This window comes from Lissotriton vulgaris, chromosome 1_2 (assembly GCF_964263255.1).
Source record: "Lissotriton vulgaris chromosome 1_2, aLisVul1.2, whole genome shotgun sequence".
NCBI lineage: Eukaryota > Metazoa > Chordata > Amphibia > Caudata > Salamandridae > Lissotriton > Lissotriton vulgaris.
Genome location: NC_141686.1, coordinates 145,462,482 through 145,489,731, shown reverse-complemented (window position 1 = coordinate 145,489,731; position 27,250 = coordinate 145,462,482). Strand labels below are relative to the sequence as shown.

General features: G+C 46.6%; 1 protein-coding gene across 2 annotated transcripts in view; it reads left to right on the top strand.

Annotated features, from left to right (window-relative positions):
• Positions 1-3,732: 3,732 nt before the first annotated feature.
• Positions 3,733-27,250, top strand: part of TMEM140 (transmembrane protein 140) — a 135,186-nt gene continuing 111,668 nt past the window's right edge. Inside the window, exon 1 of one of the 2 annotated variants that reach the window (XM_086953006.1) lies at positions 3,733-3,903. The gene's annotated coding sequence lies outside the window, so the exon portion shown is untranslated. The remainder of the gene's footprint in view (positions 3,904-27,250) is intronic. The other variant, XM_086953005.1, reaches the window with a different exon arrangement.

Sequence of the window (27,250 nt, the reverse complement as noted above, 5' to 3'; positions counted from 1 at the left end):
TCCTTTGGCGCCGGATAAGACCGAAGGTCCCTGTACATCACTGACTTTCTTAGGGATCGAAATTGATACCTTGACTATGATGGCGAGATTGCCTGCGGCTAAAGTGCGAGAAATGTCTGATTTCATCCGACTGGTGTTGGGGGAGCGGAAAGTAGTTTTGCGGACCGTCCAGAAGCTTTTGGGGTACCTCAATTTTGCTTGCCGGGTTGTTCGGGCGGGTAGGACGTTTTGTAGACGTCTGGGCCTTTCGATGTCCGGCGCCAGCCTTCCTCATCATCGGGTGCGCATTACAACCGCTGTACGTGCCGATTTGACTGTCTGGCTCCGTTTCCTGCAAGATTTCAATGGCGTGTCCTTGTTTTTTGTGGACGAGGACATGGTGTGGCAAGTGCAGTTGTTCACGGATGCGGCGGGAGCTCACGGATTCGGTATATTTTGGGAAGGTCGTTGGTGCGCGGCTGGCTGGCCTGTGCACTGGAAGGAACAGGGTCGCAGCATTGCGTTTTTGGAGCTCTTCCCGCTGCTGGTTGCTTTGTGTATCTGGGGGGAGGAATTTCAGAATCGCTCAGTCTTGTTCCATGTGGACAATATGGCAGTAGTTCACCTTGTTAACAACCAAAAGGCTCGTGACTTGCGTGTTTTGAGGCTCCTGTGCGCATTCATGTTGCGGTGTTTACAACTGAATATTGTCTTTAAAGCTCGGCATGTTCCTGGAACCTCTAATTGTATCGCTGATTCTTTGTCTCGCTTTCAGTGGTCCGAATTCCGCAAATTGGCTCCTGGGGCGGACCTGGAACCAACGGCGATCCCACAGTACGTATGGGACCTGGGGGATTGAGGGTCCATCATTTGGTCGAAAATTCAGTGGCTGACTCCACACTGCGGGGTTATGTGAAGGCCTGGCATGAGTTTCTGCAGTTTGGTGAGGAGATGGCGGGGCCGGTCAGGGCCGGGTTATCTGATGAACAATTCCTATTACAGTTTGTTTTACATTTAGCGGACAAAGGCCTCTCTCACACAACCATTTCTGGCAAGTTGGCTGGGGTTTCTTTTTATGGGCAGCTTTGGTGGGGGAGGGATCCTGTTGGGGGGGTGTTGGTTCGTAAAGTACTGAAAGGTTTGGGCAGGCTTCGGGCTGGTGGTCAGCAGCTTCGGCAGCCTGTGACTTTTGATTTGCTTCAGTTGCTTTTACCACAATTGGAGGTGTGCTGCCATGATGCTTTTGAGTGTCACAAATTTCGTTTGTGCTTTGTCTGGTTATTCTTTGGGGCATTTCGGGCCTCTGAACTGCTGGGTTTGCGGGGTAGAGTGGGTATGACCAGCAGTGAGGTGGTGTTGGAACATGACAGAGTGCGGCTGTGGCTGCGGATGTCCAAAACTGATCAGATGGGGAGGGGTAAGTGGGTGTTCCTGGGTAGGAGTGGTGTCTCTGCATGCTGCCCGGTGGGGGAATGGGAGGTTTTTGTGTCCTCTCCCCATTTTACCCCGGGGACGATTTTTTGTCATGCTGATGGTAGCCCTATAGTTGCACCTCAATTGTTGGCTGTATTACGCAAGGTTTTGTTGGGCCTGGGGAGGGATCCTTCTCAATTTGGTACCCATTCATTCAGGATTGGGGCGGCGACGGAGGCCGCTAGGTTGGGGTGGGATTGGTCCCAAATTCGACGTATTGGACGTTGGCGCTCCAAATGTTGTGAAAAGTATGTGAGAAAATAGTCCGCCTTTTGCTTGTCTAACATTTCTTTTTCTCCTAGGTCCTTGGCCCTCAGTCGCTGGATCCAAAAGGAGGGTGTGGATACTGGGGCACTCTTTTGTTAAACGGGCTGCTGTAGCCGCTGCAAGTCAGCTTTGTGGGAGATCACTTGGTTTAAACAGCCTGACGCATGAAGTCTCCTGGCATGGCACGGGGGGCATGCGCTGGGGTGGTCTTTTCCCCGCCTTGGCTTCTTTGGTTTCGCAGTGTTTGGGGGGCCCTCCGGATCTACTGGTGCTGCATCTTGGGGAAAACGACTTAGTTTCTCTCTCTGGTTTGACTTTGTTAAAATTAATGAAACAAGACCTGGAAGTCATCAAGACCACATGGGTGAGCACCATGCTGATATGGACTGAGTTTGTGCCTCGTTTGCAATGGCAAGGGGCGAGGAGCCATTCCGCCCTGGAAAAGGCACGACGCAAAGTGAATAGAACAATGCAACTTTTTTGTCACCATTTATGTATATACAGTTTGGATCATTACCATTTAAAAGTTTCAGAACCGCATTTATTCTGTGAGGACGGTGTCCATCTGTCTTCATTGGGCATTTCCTTTTACCTTCTGGAGCTCAGGGATTTGATTAGCAAAGTTCTTCAGGTGCAGTTGTGGTGTGCTCCTTCCCTTCCGCTTTTAGGTGGGGCAGGAAAACGCTAAAGGTTTTCCTGGGTGGCGGTTTTTGCTAGTGGGGTGGGCAGCCTGGAGCGGGTTGGCCATCCTGAAGGGTAGCTCGTTGGGTAATACTAGGGGTAGTAGTCAAGAGTTAGTTTCGGGTTTCTGGTAGTTAGGATGTTTAGGCTTACTGTAGAGTTGAATTTATGAAATAAATAAATAATGAATGTGGTCAAGAAATTTATGATGCACCTGTCTTAAAATAAAGTGGCCTTTCTTGCTCCTTAAAGAAGTGTGGACAGTGATTTCTTGCGCGAGGGGGGACCCAGGGAGAGCCAGGCGCGAGCTGGTCTTTCCCTGGGTGCGTTCGCGCGAGAATCAGGGAAGCAGGTGGGGTTGATTAGGGGGCTAGATAAGGGGAAGTCAGGTGGCGGTTGGGAACTGCGTAGCGGGAGGCAAGGGAAGGGAGGTTTTGTTTTGCCCCACCCACCCTCCCTTTATTCCTTTAGTTTGGGGTTTTTTTTTTTTTTTTTTTTATTTTGCGGTGCTCTAGGCGCTGCTCGGGTCTTAGGGCTTTGCCACTGTTAGGACAGGTGTCTTTGTTCTTTTAGGAGGCGGTTTTTGCTAGTGGGGTGGGCAGCCTGGAGCGGGTTGGCCATCCTGAAGGGTAGCTCGTTGGGTAATACTAGGGGTAGTAGTCAAGAGTTAGTTTCGGGTTTCTGGTAGTTAGGATGTTTAGGCTTACTGTAGAGCTGAATTTATGAAATAAATAAATAATGAATGTGGTCAAGAAATTTATGATGCACCTGTCTTAAAATAAAGTGGCCTTTCTTGCTCCTTAAAGAAGTGTGGACAGTGATTTCTTGCGCGATCAATTGGACTTCTCTTCTTATTAATGAACCGGATTTAACAAACTTGTATTTGGTTGTTTCACACTCCAAGTCCCCATCCCGCCAACCTGAAGCTACCCCTGCCCTCCTTCTCCCCCCAATCCCCAGCCTTCCTCCCTCCACCCCGCCTAACCAATTGCTGCCCTGTATGGACGACGAGGGAGAAAACTGAACGTGGAGTCGATGAAAGACGATAGGCTTTGGAGGTAAACAGGAAGCAGGGTCACTCGAAAACAAACGAAGAAAATACGGCAAGAAAATAAATCGAAAGGAAAATCGAAAACGAAAGCGCCGTTATCTGAACTACTCAGAAATAAGTGAAAGAATGTTTGATTATTGTTCTTTACTGCTGTTCCTGTAAGAGTACAGTCACCAGGCGCTGCGCGTGATGTAAACACAGATCAGACCGCAACAATCATGTGATGATCAGGAGTCTCCCACTCACGCAGCCAAGTAAAAACAAAACCGAAAGTACCCAATAAAATAAAACCCGAGGTCTGCCGAGAACTCCTCATACGTCCGAACAGTTTGGTGGAACAGGAGGTTGAAAGGCAAGAACAGCGTTAGAGGAAATCCGGGAGGACCCCGCCGCACTCAGTCAGCCGTTGTTGTCCCTTCAGTCGGATCGCCGTACGCCATGACCCACACAACGTGAGTATTTTTATTTATTTATTTATTTTATGCGTATTTATATAGTGCGGACTTTACCCGAAGGTGTCAGGGCGCTTCACAATAGGAGCAGTACTGATACATGAGGAGAAAATTACAAGGGAACAAATTACAAAAGCAAACGTTAAGTTACATGAGGCAAAAATGACAACTGTGAGCAAACAAAATACAAGAGGTAGCAAACGGTACATTGCAGCGCACAAAGTACAAGAACGAGACAGGGCAGGCGTTGTGCTTCCCTTTAATGCGGCTCTTCCGGACATGTTATTGGGTGCTGAGCTTTTCACCTATAAAGGTTTACCTGGATTTGGGTTTATTTGTTGGCCCGCAGTTCCGGATGCTGTATAAGATTTGGCACCCTATAGAATTCTCGTACCCTTGTCACGCGAGGGTGTGGTGTAACGGCTGGAGCTGCCGATTATGGAACTCGAGAACCAGGCACGAGTCTCGGCTTTGGCTCAACATTCTGGGCAAATCATTTACATTGCCTTATTAATAAAAAATAATAATTAATGAGTCCATGGATAATGTAACCGGTGTGTGTGTAAAGCGCTCCAATACCTTGAGGTCGATTCCGCGCTTTAGAAAACTGCTGAGTAAAATATGCAGCACGTACTGCTACGCACTCACATTTTAAAGCAAAGATCGAGACGTGGCTTCTAGACCGCCTTGCATTTGTAGGGCAGTCCAGCTATGTATTCCCTTTAGCACGGCAGTGTTTTAGTATTTTTTTTTAATTCCAGTTTGCTTATGAAAAACGAACCTTCCCAGCATAGATATGGATCGGTGATACAAGTGCAGCACTGAAATTCCAACTGGAGCTGAGTGGGGGCGGGGCCAGAGACATGGCGGGAAAGAGCACAGTATTGTGCAACCATTGCGCAACTATCTTGTTGGCCTTTCGCCTCCAGGTAAATATAGGCCGGGCTGGACAGACCTTTTATTCCGCCGGGCATTCCCCTCGCTGGTTGGAGCCCTTGGAAGCTGGTTTTGAAATTCCAGACCTGTCCTGGTGCCTTTCAGTTTCCCCACCTCATGGTGACCGTGGTCCATTGCAGCTGGCATGCGATGGCTTCAAGAGAGAGTGAGGGGGAAGGTAGAGAGAAAGTGATCAGAGAGGGATAGGAAAGAGAGTGAAGGGATGGCTGAAAATACAGCGATAGCATGAGGAGAGGAAGGGAGCGGGCTGGTTTGAGTACCATTGAGTAGGGTAACAATAAACAGCTGTTATTCAGCACCAAGATACCCTTGGGCGAACGTGCGCTTTACAAATACACCTTATGTTTGAGCATTTTTTCCAGGGCTTCCTTTGGTTCCCCAGTCTGGCCCTGAATATAGATATACAATGCATTCATATTTAAATGAGAAATACATGCATATTTAATGAGAAGAAATATACTCTTGTGTTATGAAAGCTCAGTAGGTTAATGTGATTACTCTAGATGTCTCTATGTGAGACCAGACAGTCACATACCTGAATCCTGTTTGTCTCAGTGGGGAATAGTAGCATGTATTTATAGTGCTGTGAAATACCCATGTCATTATTTTAAAATTATACACAATATCAGATAGATGTGCAATGACATTTAGAGTTTAACATAAAACAAGTGCTTTCAAAATATATATTTTTATTGATATGTTAGGCGGTACCTACTCAAACCTCTTTTCGTAAGTTTCCATTAGAAGCACGCACTACAGAATTCAGCTGCTATCACCTTTACATTACAAAACGTACAAACAAAATACGTTTGTCACCAGGAAGCCTCATATAACTCCATCTGTTCCAACGTATACTGACCCCTAATCAGTGTTTGGACTTGATGATTAACCAGGTGCACACATTTACATTTTGTTCAGATAGCAGACTCCTGTACAGGAGACCCCCCTCCCTTCCCTTTCAGTTGGAGCACCTCTAGGGAAACATTAACCAATCAGGGATGGTTATTTTTTAACTTAAAGAAAAGAAACTGATTTGAAAAGTTAAAAATTATTAGGAATGTTGTTCCCACTAGCTCCCACCCCCTTCAACCACTGGCCTCGATTCACCAAAATGCTAAGAGCTTCAGCATTGACATCACACACCCTTTAACTGCCATACATGCTTATTCAATGTTTTTAGATTTCATTCTCAATTGCTTTGGCTTATATATGCGCAGCACAAGCTATATTTGGGGGTGGGGGGTTAAGGTTTCTTCTTTAAAAATATTGTTTCAAAACCTAAAATTAAGTGGAATTATGCCCATAATTTGTTTTCCACTATCAATCAATCAATCGATCAGTGATTTTGTTAAGCGCACTACTCACCCGTGATGGTCTCAAGGCGCTGAGGGGAGGGGGTGCTGCTACCGCTTGAAGAGCCAGGTCTTGAGGAGTCTTCTGAAGGTGAGCAGTGTATGCGGGTCCTTGGTGAGGGTGAGGATGAGCTGTGTGTCCTCGGCGTAGGAGATGATGTTCAGGTTGTACTGGCTATGACTATGGCTATGACTATGACTACATAATGTAGCACCCATCCTCCTAAGAGTAGTCTGGACTTTATTTTGGCTTATAATGCCATGAGGATATCCGTAAGGATAGCCTGTTTATTGCGTTCAGTTCAGGGTACGCTGGCTTATCTTCACATCATAAGTTATGCTCCCTGTAAGGTGATTGTGCGCGCACCCTACATTGTCACACAGCGACGGCTTCTCTGCAATGGCGGAGGAGCGTCCACGGGTGTGGAATTTAATGAAATATGTACTTGTCCATGGGACAAGTAGCTTCATAAATCTACTTGTCCTGTGAGAAAATCCACTTGTCCCTTTGGTGCCACGTAGTGCGCCGTAAAATAATGGCAGCAATCTCATTATAAAATAATGGCAGCACTCTCATTATAGCTCTGATAATAGCCCTTCTGGTTAATTTCAGGCTAATACTATAGAAGGATTTGACTTTTGGGGGTTTTTCACCAGCTCTTCTGTAATCTTTTCCCATACTGAGGAAGGTTGGAAATTTACCCCTGACAACAGCAGAATTAAAGTTTCTTCCAGGGCTGGGAAAAATGGGGTTGGAGAAAAAGTGAACTTGTAAACACTCAACAGACTACCACTGGGGCACATTCATCTTTGCTCATGCTAAAATGCAATTCACAAATATTTTCTAGGATTACGGTTTCCTGGCCTACTTTCGGAAATTCATGTGAATTCATGATAAACGTAAATCTGCATTAATATAAGGGCATGTATCATGGGTGCACTTTTGTGACTTTCTTTAACATTTGAGCACCTAATTCAATCTGAGTTAACCAAGACCTTTTGTTTTTATTAAAATGCTTTCTCTTCCTATCTAACGGCTGGCTTCATTGTGTGTGACATCATTTTGCTCTTTTACAAAGTAGTTTTGTTCAGTGCTAGGAATTTCTATGGCAATGTGGCCTTTATGCGAACAAATACTGGCTGTCTAGTAAGAACATGCTGGCAAACAGCACCACGCCTACCTGATAATCCCCAGGTAGAGAAAGGAGCATAGAGCAGACCAAGTGAGTAACCAGAAAATTAAAATATTTCCCACTTTGATCCAAAGCTCTTATGCCACAAAGCAATCAATCAATCAATCAATCATGGCATTTATAAAGCGCGCTACTCACCCGGGAGGGTCTCAAGGCGCTGGGGGAGAGGGTTGTGTCACTGCTCGAACAGCCAGGTCTTGAGTTGCCTCCTGAAGGAGAGATGGTCTTGGGTACGTCGCAGGTGAGTGGGGAGGGAGTTCCAGGTCTTGGCTGCCAGGTAGGAGAAGGATCTTCCTCCGGCGGTGGTTCTGCGGATGCGAGGTACGGTGGCGAGTGCGTGGCTGGTAGATCGTAGCTGGCGCGTGGGCGTGTAGAAGGTCATTCGGTCGTTGAGGTACTTGGGTCCCAGGTCGTGTAGGGCCTTGTGTGCGTGGGTGAGGAGTCTGAACGTGATTCTCTTGCTGACGGGGAGCCAGTGCAGTTCTCTCAGGTGTCCGGTGATGTGGCTGTGTCGGGGGATGTCCAGGATGAGTCGTGCGGAGGCGTTCTGGATTCGTTGGAGTCTTCTCTGGAGTTTGGCTGTGGTTCCGGCGTAGAGGGCGTTCCCGTAATCCAGTCGGCTGGTGACGAGTGCCTTGGTGACGGTCTTCCTGGTTTCAGTGGGGATCCATCTGAAGATCTTACGGAGCATGCGCAGGGTGTTGAAGCACGAGGAAGAAACGGCGTTGACTTGTCTGGTCATTGACAGGGAGGAGTCCAGGATGAAGCCCAGGTTGCGTGCGTGGTCTGTAGGTTTGGGGGCGGTGCCCAGGGCCGGGGGCCACCAGGAGTCGTCCCAGGCGGAGGGTGAAGATCCCAGGATGAGGACTTCCGTCTTGTCTGAGTTCAGTTTAAGACGGCTGTTTCTCATCCAGTCGGCGACGTCTTTCATCCCTTTGTGTAGGTTGGCTCTGGCGGTGGTGGGATCGTTGGTGAGGGAGAGGATCAGCTGGGTGTCGTCGGCGTAGGAGATGATGTTGAGGTTGTGTTGGCGTGCGATGGCTGCGAGGGGGCTCATGTAGACGTTGAAGAGGGTCGGGCTGAGAGAAGATCCTTGTGGTACGCCGCAGATGACTTCGGTGGCCTCGGATCTGAACGGAGGGAGGCGGACTCTCTGGGTTCTTCCGGTGAGGAACGAGGTGATCCATTCCAGCGCTTTCTCTCGGATTCCGATGTTGCTGAGGCGTTTCACTAGGGTTCGGTGGCAGACTGTGTCGAACGCTGCGGAGAGGTCCAGAAGGATGAGGGCCGCTGTTTCCCCGTTGTCAATCAGGGTTCTGATGTCGTCAGTGGCTGCGATCAGGGCGGTCTTGGTGCTGTGGTTGGCCCGAAATCCGGACTGCGAGTGGTCGAGGAATCCGTTTGTCTCGAGGAAGGCGGCAAGCTGTATGTTGACAGTCTTCTCGATGACTTTGGCCAGGAAAGGAAGGAGCGAGATGGGACGGTAGTTCTTGAGGTCGGTGGGGTCCGCTGTTGGTTTCTTCAGGAGGGCGGTCAGCTCGGCGTGCTTCCAGCTCTCCGGGAAGGTGGCGGTGTGGAAGGAGGAGTTGATGGTGTCTCGGAGATGGGGTGCGATGGTGGCGGCGGCTTTGTTGAAGACGTGGTGTGGGCAGGGGTCGGTTGGTGATCCGGAGTGGATGGAGTTCATCGTGTGGGTGGTGTCTTCGGTGCTGATCGGGGTCCAGTTGCAGAGGGTAGTGGTGGCGGGTGTTGGTTCGGTGGTAGGGTGCGTGGTCTGTGAGTCGAAGCTGTTGTGTATGTCGGCGATCTTGCGGTGGAAGAACGAGGCGAGGGAGTCGCAGAGGTCTTGCGTGGGAGTGATGTCGTTGGTTCCGGCGCTGGGGTTGGAGAACTCTTTGACGATGCTGAAGAGTTCTTTGCTGTCGTGGGCGTTGTTGTCCATTCGTTCTTTGAGTGCCGTCTTCTTGGTGGCGCGGATCAGTTGATGGTGTTTGCGGGTGGCGTGCTTGAGGGCAGTCCAGTTGTCTGTGGTGCGGTTGAGCCGCCAGGCTTTCTCGAGGGTGCGGCAGTTCTTCTTGGATTCCTTGAGTTCGTCGGTGAACCAGGGGGTTTTCTTGCTTCAGGGTCTGCTGGGAGGGTTCTTGAGTGGTGCGAGGTCATCGGCGCAGGCGGTCAGCCATTTGGTGAGGTTGCTGGCTGCTACGTTGGGGTCCGTTGTGCTGGTGGGAGTGTTCTGGCTGAGGGAGGCGGTGAGTTGCTCGGTGGTGATCTTGTTCCAGCTGCGGCGGGGGACCCGTTGTGGATTGAGGTGGGTCGTAGTTCTACTGAAGCTGAAGTGGACGCAGCTGTGGTCTGTCCACTGGAGTCCGGTGGCGTGGCTGAAGGAGACGTGCTTGCTGGATGTGAAGACAGGGTCAAGCGTGTGTCCGGCGTAGTGGGTGGGGGTGTCCACCAGTTGCTTGAGTCCGAGGTTGGCGAGGTTGTCCAGCAGGGCGGTGGTGTTTCTGTCGTTGTTGTTCTCCAGGTGGAAGTTGAGGTCCCCTAGGAGGATGTAGTCGGCGGAGGGAAGGGCGTGCGGGCTGATGAAGTCTGCGATGTCTTCGCTGAACTGCATGCGTGGTCCCGGTGGTCTGTAGATGAGGGTGCCTCAGAGGGTGGTTTTGGGGTCGGTGTGTATCTGGAAGTGCAGGTGCTCGGCGGCGGAGAAGGTTTCGTCGGAGTTAGTCGAGATGCGGATGGTGTTCTTGTGTACAATGGCGATACCTCCTCCGGTCTGGTTGACGCGGTCCTTCCGGGTGATCTTGTATCCGTCCGGGAGGGCTGTGGCGATGTCGGGCGCTGAGGAGGCGTTCATCCAGGTTTCGGTGAGGAAGGCGACGTCCGGTGTAGTAGCGTCGAGCAGGTCCCAGAGTTCCACGGCGTGCCTGTGGACGGATCGGGTGTTCAGCAGGATGCACTTCAAGTGGTTGCTGTTAGTGTTGGAGTCGGCGGGGGCGGTGCAGGGCCGGTGGCAGGTGAAGCGGCAGGCTTTGCAGGCGAAGGGTCCATTGGTGCGTCTCGGGGTGGCTCGGTAGCAGGCAGGATTCCGGCCGGTATTGAGTGCGTTGAGAGTGGTGGCGTCGTAGGTCTGTCGTGGAGTCTTGCATCGGCGGTGGGGACCAGGGGTTCTGGCGCTGGGCGCGGTCCAGGCTCGGACAGGCGCAGACGGGCTTACCTTTGGCGCACCTTCGGTGCTGATTCGGTGCTCCCGCTGCGTGCATCCGCTGCGCGGTCGCTCCGGGGCGTCATAAGAAGGGAGCCGGGAGGGAGGGTCCGCTGGGAGGCGGGAGCGAATAAAATCATTGGAATCCTCTATCGAATTGCTCTGCCTCTTCCATCTAAGCATCTACCCATTCATTCTTTCACCCACTGATATCTAGCATTTCACCTTTACATTGTCATCCATTCATTCTTTCATCCATTAGCCTTTCACCAATATGTTCGTCCATCTGTTGATTTGTCAGTCCATCCGCTGATCCATATCCAAACCTACCCATCCATCTCAAAACCTAACCATTTCAGCCATCCACCCATCCTTTTACTCATCCATACAGCCACCCTTTCACTCCACCCATCTATCCACCATCCCTTTCACTTATCCATCCATCCTTTCACTCATCCATCCACCCTTCTACTCATCCATCAATCCATCCTTCCACTCATCCATCCATTTATCCTTTACACGTATCCATCCTTTTGCTCCCTAATCCATACACCCTGTAACCCATCCATCCATTAAACTTTTCCTTCATTATAACATCCTTTGTCCATCCACCATCCCCGTCACTCAACCATCCCTGTCACTCATTCATCCATCCATTTAGCCAGCCACACTTGCACTCACTCATCCTTTCACCCACACATCTATCCATTCATCCTTTCACTCACACCCGCCCTTTCACATTAATTACAAGCCTTTGTCTATCGAGCTGCAGACAGAAGAGGCCCATCAAGAGCTCCATCTCCACAGTAGCTGCTAAAGTGGGGCTTTCACGAAGCCACTGTTCAAACTTATCCCTCCATCTCCAAATCTATACGCATCCATCCTATTGCTCATCCATCCATCCTTTCACCCCACACATCCTCCTTTTCGCTCATATTCATCCACCCTTTCACTCATCCCTCCATCCATCCTTTCACCCATCCATCCATCCATCCTCCTTTTCACTTGTATATCCTTCCACCCTTTCGCTTCCTCCATTTATGTTTTCGCTCATCCATCCACCCTTTCACCCCATCCATCTTCTGTTTCACTCATATATCCATCCACCCTTTCATTAATCCCTCCATCTACCTTTACACTCAATTATCCACCCATCCATCCATCCATCAACCCTTCAACCCAGCCAGCCACCTACCCACCCACTGATTCATCGACCCATCCATCCAGCCACCCAGCCATCCATTCATCTACTCTATCTTTCACCCGTTAATCCACCCTTTCATTCAGCCATCCACTTTCACCCCATCCATCCACTCATCCATCTCTTCATTCACCCTTGCACTTATCCATCCATTCTTTCACGTATCCATCCTTACATCCATCATTTCACTCATGCATCTATGCACCTATCCATCCACCCTTTCACTCCACCCATTCATTCATGCACCTATCCATCCAGCCTTTCACTCATTCATCCATTCATCCATGCATCTATCCATCCACCCTTTCACTCAATAATTTATGTACCTATCATTCACTTTCACTTATTCATCCATGCATCTACCCATCCACCCTTTCATTCATTCATCCATGCATCTATTCATCCACCCTATCACTCATTCGCCCACCCCTCTCTATTCCATTATGGGCCTTTGTGTGCGGACCTGCAGACTGAAGAGGCCCATCAAGAACTCCACAGCTGCTGTAGTTGCTACGGCGGTATGTTCAAAATGCCCCTGGTGCATGCACATAGTGAGATGAGGGCCTAGTGCAAGGATAGAAATGGGGGTGGCCTCAGGCCTGCATGAAAGCCTCTTGGAGAAACTTTTGAGCTTTAATGTAAGCCCTTGAAGCGTAAGATATGAGAGGCCAAGGGTAGGAGGGTCAGGGCTGTCAGAGAGGGCGGTGGAGGGTGGTGGGGTGGGGTTAGCATGTTTAGGCACCGGGTGAAACATAAGGTGTACAGGAAAGGCAAAGTGCAACGAAGGGGGTGCACGAGCTGCATGGGAAGGGAAAGCAAAGTGAGTTGAAGCATGGCCACAGAACTCTTCTCCAAAGAAAACCGAGACCTAGTTGACCTCTTGCTAGCGGCAGCCGCCAAAACTATCTTAGCAAACTGGAAAAACACTGGCAAAGCCACGTTCAAGCGATGGTTCAACTGGGTAATCTTCCTGAGGGGGGCCGACAACATCACCGCAAATCACCATCCAGCGAATCACACCGCCAGAGGAGGAATGTGGGCAGCACTAGACGCCCACCTGGAACGCTAACCCTCCCCCCCCCCCCACCCCCACTCTCTTGCTCCTTCTTTCTCTCTCTCTTTCTTTCTCCACAGTCAAGCAGCATCTGTAACATTGCCAAGAAACTTCTTTTGACATTGCTTTGTATTATACTGTAAATTTATTTTCAATAAAATACTTTGAAATGTGAAGATGAGCAGGGATCTTGGGGCCCTATGAGGCCCAAGAGTGGAGCAGAGATTAAAAGGCATGGGTCATACAGTTCAAGTCAGAGCAAGGGGCCAAGAGGCAGATAAGGCAGCCTCTTACCTGCCAGTGCTATGAGTCTACTGGAGCTGCAGAAGCTCGATGTTTGTCCCATGCTCAAAGAAAATAAAAGGAACAGGAGCTGGCTGCAACTTTGAGCTCTGCTTTATCATGTTGTTCTTCTGTGCTGGGTAAATGAAAGTGCAGGCCCCAGCTTTTGCATTGACCCTTACTGCCAATAAACTGCTCAGAGCTACTTATTAACATGGCTGTGACCAACGGGGTTTAACAGCAGTGTATCGAATTACCACAAGACTCTCTACTTGTACTTTGGACAAAATACTAATTAAAACCTCTTACCCTCCTAAGAAATCTAGATGTTTCGGGCGTCGGGAGATAGGAATTCCCCACCCCTGAGCGTTGCCTCACTGCTCTTTGAAAAGTTCAAAATGAAAAATAACATGATAATAACGTAATGTTATTATCACGTTATTTTTCTGTCCTGGCTTTATATTGTAGGGGCGGGAGGGGCTGGGCTGTCACCGGAGCAGGGGGAGGAGTGGTCGGCACTCTCTTGAGTGCGCGTGACGGTTTAGCCGGTCATCTTAGGCTGACCAAACAGTCATGCGCACTTAATATGTTTTCCATTCGCCTCTATTGCACAGCCTGGGTGAAGAACATGCACATGCTCCAAGTCCCAAACCACGGCGCTCAGACGTATCACAATGCTGCTCTCATGCCGGTGACAGCAGCGTTGTGACTGGCTAGGGGAGTCTGGGAGCGTCCTACTTCTGCAATAGGCCTAAGAGGACTGAGCAGGTAAGTAATTTTTAAAACAAAATTCTTCCCCTGTTAAGTGGCAGCCGCTTGGCACCTCTGAAGGATTACCGGCACAGACAGAAACTTCCCCAGCTGCTCATTTAAAAAGAATGAAGCAGAGTGGAAGGGAGTTTTCTCTTTATGTGCGCACTGCAAGAGGGGATTCCAGTTTAAAAGAAATCTTGCTGGGGCCCCTTCAGTATCCTGATGGGCCCCCTCAGGCTGGCAGTGTGACTTGGCAGCTCTTTAAATAAATGTGCTGATGTACTTAACACCATTACAAGCCCTTTTGCTCGATCCGTTTGCTTGAAAGGACTTGACAAAATGTTAAGTGTATTAACATGTCAACAGGCTGCAGGAGAGAAACGCAGGTTCACTGGTCTATAGGGCCATCAGGCTGGTCTTACAGTTTTTTTTGGGTTGTTTGTGGGCTGGTTTTTACTGTTGATTTCCCTAAAATTAATACCAGCACTGCCTGCAGTCAACACAAATGCATGAAGTGTTTCATACTTTGTTAAACACTTAAACAGCATGTCTTTACACTTTCAAAACTGGCCTAATTTGCAAATGTGGGCAACTATTTTAGCTGTCTCATTCACTAATGGAAGCCACTTGCTTCCCAGTCCAAACCTGAAGACGTGTACATGGCTACAGTAACAAGCACTGGCAAAGCCAATAGGTTGTGCCTATGCAAGCAAGATCTACTGGCGTTGTCAATGTTTTATTAGATATGTTGCACAGCAGCACAGGCTTAAAATTAAGAAAAAAGTGCTATGACGCAGTCAGCGTTTACTACATCGTAGTGCTTTTTCCCCTCTTTAAGCCATGTTGCATAGGAGCCTATGCTGCTGTGCAGTATATCTAGGAAAGCATTGACAAAGCCAAATAGTTCTAAGGTATGTGAGGGGTATTTGGCTTTGTTTAAAGCTTTTTGTTGTGGACAGGAGGATGGAGGGAGCAATAACAGCTGGAAACAGCCTTTACCACGCTCCATTTACCATGCATGCCATTACCATGCAAATGCTTTATACCACACAAGGTAAGTGTAGTTAAGGTAAATATATATATATATATATATATATATATATATATATATATATATATATATATATATATATATATATATATATATATATATATATATATATAACCAAAGAGTTGCCCCCTTGAAGCCATCACACACGGGAGAGTTTAGCACTCAGCTGCCACAGGCGGTTGCAGGCACAGCGTTACTGTCACGCTTCATCTTTTCATGCCAAACGCGTTTCGAGTAAAAAACCCTTGATCACTGGCAGGCAATTCAATAATAACAGTGCGTGGATTCAGCAGATCGTATTCAGGACACCATTTTATTTGAAATAGCAAATATGTTATGTTAATTTCGATTTATATAGAGCCAAATCACCGACAGGTCTCTTAGCGCTTGCTTTGGGAACCCGTCCTGGCTTTCCCTGCGAGATAACCCCTACTGGGCATCCCCAAGGTGAAGACCAGGCATCTCATCGCGGTAGGGCCGTAGTGGAGATTAGGCAAGCTATTGCCCAGAGTTGCAGAGTGTGAACCCATGATTCGAGTAGGCACCGAGGCGAGAATTATCAAGTCCGTGGACATTTTGAGCTCAAGACCCTGCCGCGTCGGAAATTGAACTCTGGTCCCGGGTCTGACCTCTGCATCAGGGTCTGCCTCCTCTAACCAGTGAGCCACACTTCTCCACAATATTTATAGGTAAGGGTATTTTTAGGCTTTCAAGCAATCGATACACTAATAAAGCGCACTACATACCCGTTAGGGTCTCAAGGCGCTGGGGGGGAGTTGAGGGGGGGGAGAGGGGTGCTGCTACTGATTGAAGGAGTCTTCTGAAGGCCAGTAGGTCTTGGGTCTGCCTTAGTTTTGTGGGGATGGTGTTGCAGGTCTTGGCGGTGAGGTGGGAGAAGGATCTGCCGGCGGCGGTCATTCTTCGGATGCGGGGGACTGTGGCGAGGGCGAGGCCTACGGAGCGGAGCTGTTGTTGGGAGTGTAGAAGCTGAGCCGTCTGTTGAGGTATGCTGTGCCGGTGTTGTGGAGAGCTTTGTGCGCGTGGAGGAGGAGCTTGAAGGTGACCCTCTTGTTGACGGGGAGCCAGTGCAAGTCTCTCAGGTGGGGGGTGATGTGGCTGCGGCGGGGGATGTCGAGGATCAGGCGTGCCGAGGTGTTCTGGATGCGTTGCAGCCGTCTCAGGAGCTTGGCCCACGTTCCTGCGTAGAGGGCGTTTCCATAGTCCAGCCTGCTGGTGACGAGGGCCTGGGTGACTGTTTTTCTCGTTTCAGTGGGGATCCACTTGAAGATCCTGCAGAGCATTCAGAGGGTGTTGAAGCAGGAGGAGACGGGGTTGACCTGCATGTCATGGAGAGGGTGGCGTCGAGAATGACCCCTAAGTTGCGTGCGTGGTCGGTGGGTGTCGGTGCTGTTCCCAGTGTTGTTGGCCACCAGGAGTCTTCCTAGGCTGAGGGGGTGGGGCAGAGGATGAGTACCTCCGTCTTGTCTAAGTTCAGCTTCAGTCGGCTGTTCTTCATCCATTCAGCAACGTCCTTCATTCCTTCATGGAGGTTGGTTTTGGTGGTGTGAGGGTCTTTAGTGAGGGAGATGATTAGCTGGGTGTCGTCGGCGTAGGAGATGATGTTGAGGTTGTGCTGTCAGGCGACATGGGGTGCCATGTAGATGTTGAGAAAATATATTGGGAGACACCCTCTGTATAGAAAAAGGGAATGGGTTGATAATCAACAAGAAATACGTATGGATCCCTTTTCCTTGTTTGAACATGCCAGGTCAAGTTATGACCAGCAGCCTACTCGTTCTGCTTTTCTTTATTCTAATAGCCAGTGTAATCAGATTTGGAGTCCAAAACAAAGTAACACATTTACAAATCCTATGTACTATATATCTTAAAACTCCAGTTATTTTCTTTAGGGTGAACAGAGCAAAGTTAACAAAGGAATAATTTATTATATTAAATTTATTGTTTCACAAGATCTGATCTTTTCATCATTATTACATTAAAAATGTATACAATTTATTAAAACTTTACAATACATAATATATGGAACAATTAAAAAAAGAACAAAAATGTTGACGCAGCGTTTCGGTGAAAACGCGGGTCACCTTCTTCAGGACAATAGGTCCTTTATTAAAAACAATCTAAATCAAAAAATATATAAAATATACATTAAAATATATTCCTTCGAAAGCATTGATGTTCCCTAACAATCAGTACTTACTCATATCTACTCTCTGTGCACATAGCACCTATGTCTAATTATTTTTGATCCATATATTCACATTTACTCCTTATTATAGTCACAATTCTACTCAATGGTCATTCAGATTTCTAAATTGTGATGTGTCACAATTACATATAAATTCAATTCGAAAAGGACAAATGAAGAAATGTTGTAATTTTGTTTCAAGAAAGTTATTTTGTTGTTTAAGAAGCTGGGAAGGGATGGTCCAGGAAAATGCCTAAACTCAAGATAGGTTCCATAAATATTAACGGTTTGAACGATTGGAAAAAGAGGCTCAGATTCGAGGAATACCTTAAAGCAGTAGATATAGATATTTTGGCAATACAAGAGACTCATCTGCCATGGAAGAATAAGCACTGGCTTAAGTATCCTGCCCTGTACCTCTCAAACATCTACCATAAGGGGTGTGGCTATTATTGGAAAGGTGGGCCTCGGTGGAGCTAAGCGCTGTAAGGCAAATGCCCTCGGTAGGTGGGCTATATGTGAATTGAACCTGGGTTGTACTATCTGTTCAATTTATGGAGCTAATGCGGATGATCCTGGCACTTTTGATTCTATCGAGAAGGAACTGATAGACTGGCCAGCTCCATTAATAGTCTGTGGAGACTGCAATATTTCGGCAGACTTTACTAATGATATCCCATACACCGGACGCAAACCCAGGGTATATAGAGCCATATCCGCGTTACTGCTATCATATGGGCTAAGAGGTGTTTTGGGCAATAAGGAATCATCGGATACTGGGTTTACTTACTTTTCACATCCTTTTAACAAATATTGCAAATTAGATTACTTCTTTGTTTCAGCCACAGAAATAAATAAGGTCAAAATCAATAAACTCCCAATGATAATGTCTGACCATAACCCCTTGGTAATGATAATGGATGTTAATCGACCTACAAAAGGACCAAGACCATGGACTTTCGATAGGAAATTATTAACTGACAGCGTCTATATTGAACATATTAGAAACTGGTCAAAGGCTTTTTTCGATGCCAACAGATATAGTGCTTCCAGGGGGGTAGTCTAGGACACTTATAAGGCCGGGTTAAGAGGGGAAACTATTAGTTACACTACTAGACAATGGAAAAGAACCAAGTTGGAAAGGGAGCTATTACTGGAAAGTTTGAGTAATGCCGAAAGGCAGCACCAAAGGGATATAAGTCAGGGGCGGCAAGGACTGGAAACTCTTGGGAGGATTAATGCTATAAAAGCTGGTATACAGACTCAACTGGCCAAAAAATCCGCGGCGGAATATCATACAAACAGAACTAGGCTGTATGAGACTGGGGAACAGGCTGGAAGGGCATTAGCGCTGCGTATCAAACAAGTTACGTCAAAAAATATAATTACAAAATAGAGGAACAAGGGAGAGTATATGAGGAGCCTGCCGAAATTTTGGAGGTTTTCAGAAGGTTTTATTAAGATCTATACCAGGAGGAGGTCGTAACAGACACCCCAATTAACAGCTGGGAAAGTATAGGTCAAAAATTGGGCCAGCAGGAGAGGGAGGAGTTGGAGCAGGCTATAATTATCGAGGAGGTAATAGGTGGATTGCAAGGTCTGGCAGCAGGGAAGGCTGTGGCCCGGATGGGTTACCACTCGAAATATATAAATGCTTGCGGGAGGAAATATCCCCTCTTCTCTTGGACTTATTTAATGGGATTATGATCACTGGCAAGATACCAGAGTCATGGAAGAGCACCAATATTGTGGTGTTCCACAAAAAGGGCAAGCCCAAAGAAAATCCAGGGTCTTACAGGCCTATCTCCCTGGTCAATGCTGATAATAAGCTGTATGCCAAGATATTGGCTACTCGGCTTGGGAGGATCATCGCGGCCCTGGTTTCACCCTGGCAGCATGGGTTCATCCCAGGAAGAGGTACGACGAATCATATCAAAAGAGCGATTACCATATTTGACATCTGCGCTGCCGGGGGGGAGGGGGCCGCGATAGTCCTCCTAGACGCAGAAAAAGCATTTGACCGGGTGAGGTGGTCTTTCCTATGGAAGGTTTTAGAGGAGAGGGGGTTTGGGCTAAGGTTCCGACAGGCCTTACAGGCAATGTATTCTACTCCCTCAGCCAAGATTCAGTTGATGGGCGGGAGCTCTGGGAAAATTAATATAACGAGAGGCACTCGGCAGGGTTGCCCCTGCTCTCCTATCTTATTTGCCCTGTACATAGACCCACTAATTACACAGATATTATCCAACATAAAGATACAACCAGTAATTATAAAAGGATTTCAAACAAAATTGCTTGCATATGCAGATGACCTAGCCGTTATCACGAACGATCCGGAATCTGCTATGAGGGAAATCGTGAGCATGACATATTTGTTTGGGAAATTTTCAGGATATCGACTGAATGAAGCTAAGACCCAAATTCTGTGTTCTAAGAATATAACAAAAAAGGATGCTAGGTATGTCAATTCAGTGGTGTATCTTGGTAAAACACTTAATTCACAACCAGGGAACATAATTGGAGATAATTTTACACCCCTCCGGAAATCAATGGAACAAGAGCTAAGGAGATTGAGTACACTTCATTTATCAATAATAGGCAGGGCTAACGTCATTAAAATGACTATGTTCCCCAAGATTCTGTATAAACGTAGATCTATCCCATTCAAATTGGAAGATAAAATAATAAAGGAAATTGAAGCAATCTTTATGAAATTCCTGTGGCAATATGGCAAGATTAGAAGATCAAACAAGTATATGTCTTTACCTCAGGAAAGGGGAGGGTTAGGTATGCCTAATATCAGGAATTACCACTGATCCTGCCTCCTTAAAGAAATGGCAATCCTTTTCGATCAGGAGAGGGCGACTCAGGAAGGGGGCCCTGATGATATTCCATCGATATTTCAACTGCCATTGGGTGATCAAGCATTTGGGATACTTTTGAGAAAAACGGAAAGAAGGCATTACAAGAAATCACGGTACAAAATACTCGAAGGTATAGCTGGGGTCTGGGCATCTGTGCAGAAAGTAATGGGTATTCCAAGGTATAACCACCATACTCCTTTATGGAACTCTGATCTTTTTCCAAATCTGTGCATGGATGGATCCTGGAGACACTGGGAACAGCAAGGCATTGTAACACTTGGGCAAATAATGGTGAAGGATGCATGCAGATCACTGTCCGATTTAAGGCTGCGATATACATTACAGGAAGGGCAAGAATATAAATACCTTCAGGTGGTAAACACAATCAGATCAGTAAGACCACGAATTATTCTGGGGAAAAGGAGTAATTTATTGGATTATCTGAAGGGAGGTGGGCAGAAAATTAATGGACTCTATAAAATCCTTATGGAAAGTTCTCCAGATGACATGCTTAAGACCGAGGCAGCCTGGGCTGAGAAATTGGTGGACCCAGAGATTGATTTGGATAGAGCTCTTACTTTTGATAAGAGATTTCTGCGCTCCTCTAACCTTAAAGCTCAAAATTTTAAAACCCTATTTAATTTGTATTATACCCCATCCAAGCTGTTTGAGTGGGGGATGAGGGCTGATAATGATTGCCCTAGATGTGGCAAAGGTCCGGCAGATATTGTTCATATGTTCTATGGTTGCGAGAAACTCAACCCTATTAAAACGGAGATATTGGCTTTCTTTGAGGGGCTCCTAGAAGTCAAAATAACTTTATCCCCAACCCTATTTATTTTTGGATGCGATATTAATTTAAAATTAAGGATTGAGGAGGAAGCTTTAATTTTTTTAGCAGTAGCAGTATTCCGGATATTAATAACAGCTGCCTGGAAAGATCTAGAGGCCCCAACATTTCAAATGTGGATTTGTAGGCTGTTGGGCATCCACAACATCGAGGGTGCTCTATACGAGAATAAGGGTTTAAAAACAAGAGAGATGGGGTTACGATTGTGGGCACCAGTGGCCAGATGGAGAACTATAAGGATGAGTGGTCAGGGGAATGAGAGCTGATATAAGTACTGGTTAAGATTTTAAATGACTTAACTATGAAAGTTCTTCTCCCATTGGATTTCATGTTTTATTTATACATGTTTATAATTGGTTTAGGTTTGCTATTTTTCGCTATATTGTATGTTCAAATCTGGAAACAAATGGATTTTGTTTTGTATAATCTATACACGTACTCTCAATAAAAATATTTTTTAAAAAAACAGATTTCTAAATTGTTTAGGACCAAGTATCTCTTCATATGCATAGTGCTTAAGTAGATAAACAAACAGACAAACACTTATGCGTAATACAACATCTCTTTGACTATTTGTTATTTTGTGGACTCACTATTCCTGACTGCCTTGGTATCAGAGCACCTGACTATTAGTAATTTGAATTATACATTTATACAAGAAATTGGTCCTTTACTTACATTTTTGTAAAAAAGTTTTTCTGCCTTTCTTAATTGGCTTGGTTTTAAGGTCTCACAAAACTAGGATTTTTCTGCCTCTAGTTTACTGCAAAATTTGAGAGAGAGAGAGAAAGAAATATGCAGTCCCTTTCTCCTTGTGCTTGTATTATTAGGTCCAGCTTGTGACTCTTTTCTCTACATCATTGATTACCTTAAGGAAGAGAAAACTTGGGTTCAATCCTTTGCCCTCTTGTTAGTGATTCTCCATATTCAATGGGTATCTCTCTTTCTGCCCACTGTTGGGATACAATTTTTAAATCATGTACTGTTATCATGTCCTTCCTTGCTTAATTTTAATAACAACTTGTTGCATCACATTTCGATGGAATCCTACCTGATTCTGGGTCTGATGTGGTTCAATTCCCCTTGGAAGTTATCTAGGGTCTGAGTTGGATGATCATCCGCCCTTTTGTAACTTGTTTTGCTATAGAAATATAAGGGTCCTATTTAGTTCCCTATTACCATTTACAGTTACAATTACAAAAATACATTTGCCATGTAATTGTTTTTGTTGTTGACTCGGCATATTCTGTAGTTGGCAAAAGGGTTACTGGAAATGGACATTCAATTCCTGTGTGAATTATCTACACCAGGTTCCAATGCTTCTCTTGGATAATGGTATGCCCAGGGCTATCTAGAGGAAAAACCCAGATGACAACTTCAAAAATTATTTGGAAGGCCCCCACTGAAATTTCCTTATATAATAAGGAATGCTAACATAACTAACAGCATACCTTCATGCCTGTTGTCCACGTCCGTCCTGTGCTCTTCTCTGACTGCAACTGGGACTCCTTCTCATTTTGACTTGCTTTTTATATGTTTACTAATTGCTTAAATGGCTCTTAATTAAAACTAATTGAGTCATTTCTCTTAAGAGAGACCAATTTTTCTTGCTCACAGTGACGGCCATCTTGTAACGGGTCTCACTGGTACATTATATTCTTTTATAATACGTTTCTATTCTTCTTCTCCATGGTCCGTTAATATGAATTACTGAGGGATACTTCCTAAGTCTATTTATAGATTGTATTAACTGCATCTAATTATTTTATTTGTCATCTTCAATTTTTCTATTTAGTTTCAGAATGGCGTAAAAATGATTTTGACAAAGATCGGAATCTGTCAGTTTATAGAAAATGCCCCTAAGCTCGGTTATGATGCGTTTTTAAATTTGTCATCATTCTGTGTATTCGCCTCGTATTAAAATTTCATCCTTCTATTTCCGCTATGTATTAGTTGTTTTTTGTAAAACTAGCGCTTCTCTCATTAAGCTTATACGTGACGGCCATTTTAGGACAGGCAAATATGTTATTGCATATTCGTAATTCCTGGCGGCCATTTTTAAACAGGCCTTCATTCCTTGCGTAGTCTAGGAGATTTAGTTAATGCGGGGTATTTAGTTACTCAAATTGCGGATCATTATTGATTGTTGATTTATTTCTCCTAAATCCTGCTTATGTTAAAACTGAATTCTGACTACCAAGTTTCTCCTCGCTGTTATACCGTATGTGAATTATGGCGGCCGTTTTGGGACAAGCAAATGTCTCGTTACTCGTACACAGTTCCCGGCGGCCATCTGTAAGTAGACCTTCCTTCCTTAGGTAGTCCAGGAGATTTAGTTGTTATAGGGGATTTAGTTAATCAGATTACATTTCGTTGTTATTTATTTGTTCTATTTTGGTAAAACCAACTTTTGTTGGGCTGAAATATTCCTGCCAAGTTTTGCTTCGCTATTTATCGTGTCTTTACAGATTCTAGCTGCCATCTTGCAACAGGCAATTGAGTCATGCTCTTGGATTCCGGCGTCGTGTAGGCGTGTCAAAGGCGGCTGACAGGTCTAGGAGGATGAGGGCCGCTGTTTCTCGTTGTCAAACAGGGTCCTGATGTCATCGGTGGCGGCGATGCGGGCGGTTTCGGTGCTGTGGTTGCTGCGGAAACCGGACTGGGATGGGTCCAAGATGTTGTTCTCCTCGAGGTAGCGGGTCAGTTGTTTGTTGACGATTTTCTCCGTGACCTTCGCAGGGAATGGAAGCAGGGTGATGGGTCGGAAGTTCTTGAGGTCCTTGAGGTCCGCCTTGGGTTTCTTGAGTAAGGCGTTGATCTCGGCGTTCTTCCAGCTCTCCGGGAAGGTTGCTGTCTCGAAGGAGATGTTGATTACTCTCCAGAGATGGGGTGCGATGGCCGTGCTGGCTTTGTTGAGTATGGGATGAGGGCATGGGTCTAATGGTGATCCAGAGTGAACGGTGTTCATGATTTTGCTGGTGTCTTTGTCGTTGACGTTGGTCCAGGATAGCAGGTGGTCGTGGTGGTGGTGGTTGTCGGGTTGGTCGTGGCGCTGAAGCTGTCGGCGATCTTGAGGTGGAAGAAGGTGGCCAGTGAGTCGCACAGGTCTTGTGAAGGCGGGATGTTGTTGGTGTTAGAGCTGGGGTTGGAGACTTCCTTCACGATGTTGAAGAACTCTTTGCTGTTGTGCGCGTTGTTATCTAGGCGGTCCTTGAAGGAGGTCCTCTTGGCGGCTCTGATGAGTTGTTGGTGTCTGTGGGTGACGTTCTTGTGGGCTGTGTAGCTGTCCGGTGATCGTTCGCGGAGCCAGTTCTTCTCTAATTTACGGCATGTTCGTTTGGAGGCCTGGAGGTCTTCGGTGAACCAGGTGGATTTCTTGCCGATGCGGATGCTGGAGGGTGACTTGAGCGGGGAGAGGGTGTTGGCGCAGTCGTTGATCCATTGTCTGAGGTTGCGGGCGGCAGTGTCGGGATCAGTGGAGTCGGCGGGCGGGTTCTAGGTGAGGGTGGCGGTTAGCTGGTCTTCGGTGACTTTACTCCAGCAGCGCTGAGGCCTCTGTTGAGTGCGGTGGTGCGTGGTGGGCTTCCTGAGGGTGAAGTGGATGCAGTGGTGGTCTGTCCAGTGCGGTTCGGTGTTGTGGAGTGAGTAGGGGCATAGGATGGTAAGGGTATTTTTAGGGTTTAGGTATGGGTAGGGTTAAGGGTGGTAAGGGTATTTTTAGGGTTTCGGGGTGGGTAAGGCGATGGGTGCTAAGCATTTTATATGGCTTAGGGGCTTATGGCTTAGGGGTGGGTAAAGGTATGGGTTGGTAAAGGTAATTAAAAAGGGGGGCTGTGGGTTTTCCCTCTAATAAAGGTAAAAAAAAATTCAGTAAAATGATAAGCTTAATAAAAAAAAAGTATATATCTATATATATATATATATATATATATTACCTACTGGCTATCGCCAGTAGGTATATATAGTTAGGATTAATTCCCTATGGGATTTCTGAAAATTCTATGTCTAATAACTTTGGCGTTTGTGGACGGAATCGGCTGAAATTTTCAGGAAAATGGCACATTTTGTTTCTGAGCAGCCCCTGAAAATTTGGTGGGGTTTCGTCAAGGGGGGGCTGAGAAAAAAGGGGGGTCCCAAAACGCGTTTTTTGCATTGAGTTTTCCATAGGGCGGTTGGACTCACTTTTAGCTCGAACGGCTGAATGGATTTGCACGAAACTTGGCAAAATTGTAGGGACTGTTAGCCCGATGTGCCTTTGCTAGGTCTCAATATATGTGCTTCAGTGGATTTTGAGAAATTAACGTTTAAATCAAGATATATATCTGTAACAGCGCTCCGGGCAGCGATCCGGTCCGCTTACTTTTCGCGTTTCGGAACTTTGCGTGCAGAAAGCTGATTGGCTCTCCGGTGTCTGTCAACATTCTAAACAGTCCGGAGCGGCCGCCATCTTGTCTCTCGGTAGGATCGAGAGAGAAGAAGAGGTGAAAAACGAAAGGGGAATTTAATGAAAGGGGGCAAGGTATCCCCCTCTTGACCCCCTAGGAATGTTGTTGGGGTTATTAAAGGGTCCCGTGGGGAAAAGAAAAAAAAAATGATTTTTCACGGTAGAAGCGCTTCACGGGCCGCGAACTGGGCCGCAAACTGGTAGCGAAACGGGAATTCGCCATTTTGTGCTTCGTTTTAATTGTTTAGAGATAAAAATTATCGCCGCACATCGGCCACAATGCATGAGTATCGTTGAAAAGTCAGCGATATTCATGCATTATCCAGCAAATGCTCTTAGCCGTGTTATCCACCTTCCATTGGATAACATGGTTAAAAACTGCTCTGTGCGTGAGCTTTTTTTTTTTTTTTTTTTTTTTTTTGCTGCGTGACGTTTGTTAACGTTCGATTCGATGGAAATCAGGAAGTGTTGACCACCATTTTGTCACTGCGAGTAAATATTTTGTTATAAATGAATCCTTATTGAAAAACATTGTCTGCGCCATCTTGCCTTTTTGTCCAATGCCACAATTTTGTCGTGCACGGCAGCCATTTTAGATGCCTTGACCAGGCCCACTCTCTGCACGCCGCCGATCCTCAGCATGGCTTCCCACCCTCGCAAGCATCTCCCCCACGCACTGGTCATCCCCGCTCTGTCTCTCATGCATGGGCCATATACTTCCCCCCATCTGCGCTGCTCTTCTCTGAGAATCACACCCTGTGCCCTCCCGACACCTCTCTTTCACCCTATTTACTACCGCACCCTCTGACACTCCTCTTCCTCTGTGTCCGATTGTCCAGGCAGGACCTAGGCTATCACCTACCCCTGCGGATGTAGTTTATGGCCCCAGCTGTAGAGAATTCAGACATGCCAACCCTCCCGATTCAGGCGTGTGACTACTGATTTCAGTGCTAGTCTCCCGCCTCCCGATTTCTGCAAGCAAAAACTCGGGGGCATATTACCAACAACTAGCGATAATTTTTGTCTCTTATTTGTTTAGAGACAAAAATTATCGCCGCACATCGGCGATTTTTATCGCAGATAAACCTTGCTATTATCGCAGAAAAGTCAGCGATATTCATGTATTATCGAGCAAATGCTCTTAGCCATGTTATCCACCTCCCATTGGATAACATGGCTAAGAACTGCTCAGGGCAGGTGTTAGATTTTGGAGATATTCGCGCTTAGCGCGAATATCTCCAAAAGTGCGCGAATATCTCCAAAAGTTGGTAATAGGAGATAGCGATGTTAGGGACTGTTTCCAGTCGCTAACATCTTGGCACGCCCGCTTTGCATGTCATTAGTGATAAGTATCACTGACATGCAAAGCGGGGCCCAAGATGGTCGCTATCTCCTTTTAGCTGTCACTAACTGGTGTTAGCGACAGCTTGGTAATAGGGAGATATTTTTATCTCCGCTTTCTTGGCTTTTAAAGCCAAAAAAGCGGAGATAAACCCCCTTGATAATATGCCCCACGATTCCTTGGGGGTTTCAGCTGACAGGGCTTGGTATTGTGTTACATGGTAATTTTTCCAGGAAACGTCAGAGGGTCGATGCAGGGGTTCTAGAAGAGGTGATAAACCATTTAAGCCTCATGAACAAGCGCATGGTCTTTTAAAGATTTGTGAAGTACTCGGGGCGGCGGTGTGTGTGTGCCCTCTTTCAGGAGCGGGCGGGGGGGGCACTGCCAGCAACTTGCCAGGTCAGGTAGTGTTCAACACGTGCATCACCCTTTCTCTGCCTGCTATTGCGCTCCATGCTTCGGAAAGGTAAGAAAAAGAACGTGCATTTGAGTTTGAAATGTCCGATCCTGCAGCAGCACACTTCCAAAGCCCACACATGACAATAACCCGATTCAAGGCCCCATTCACCCGTTTTAAAAAAAATAGATAACACTCC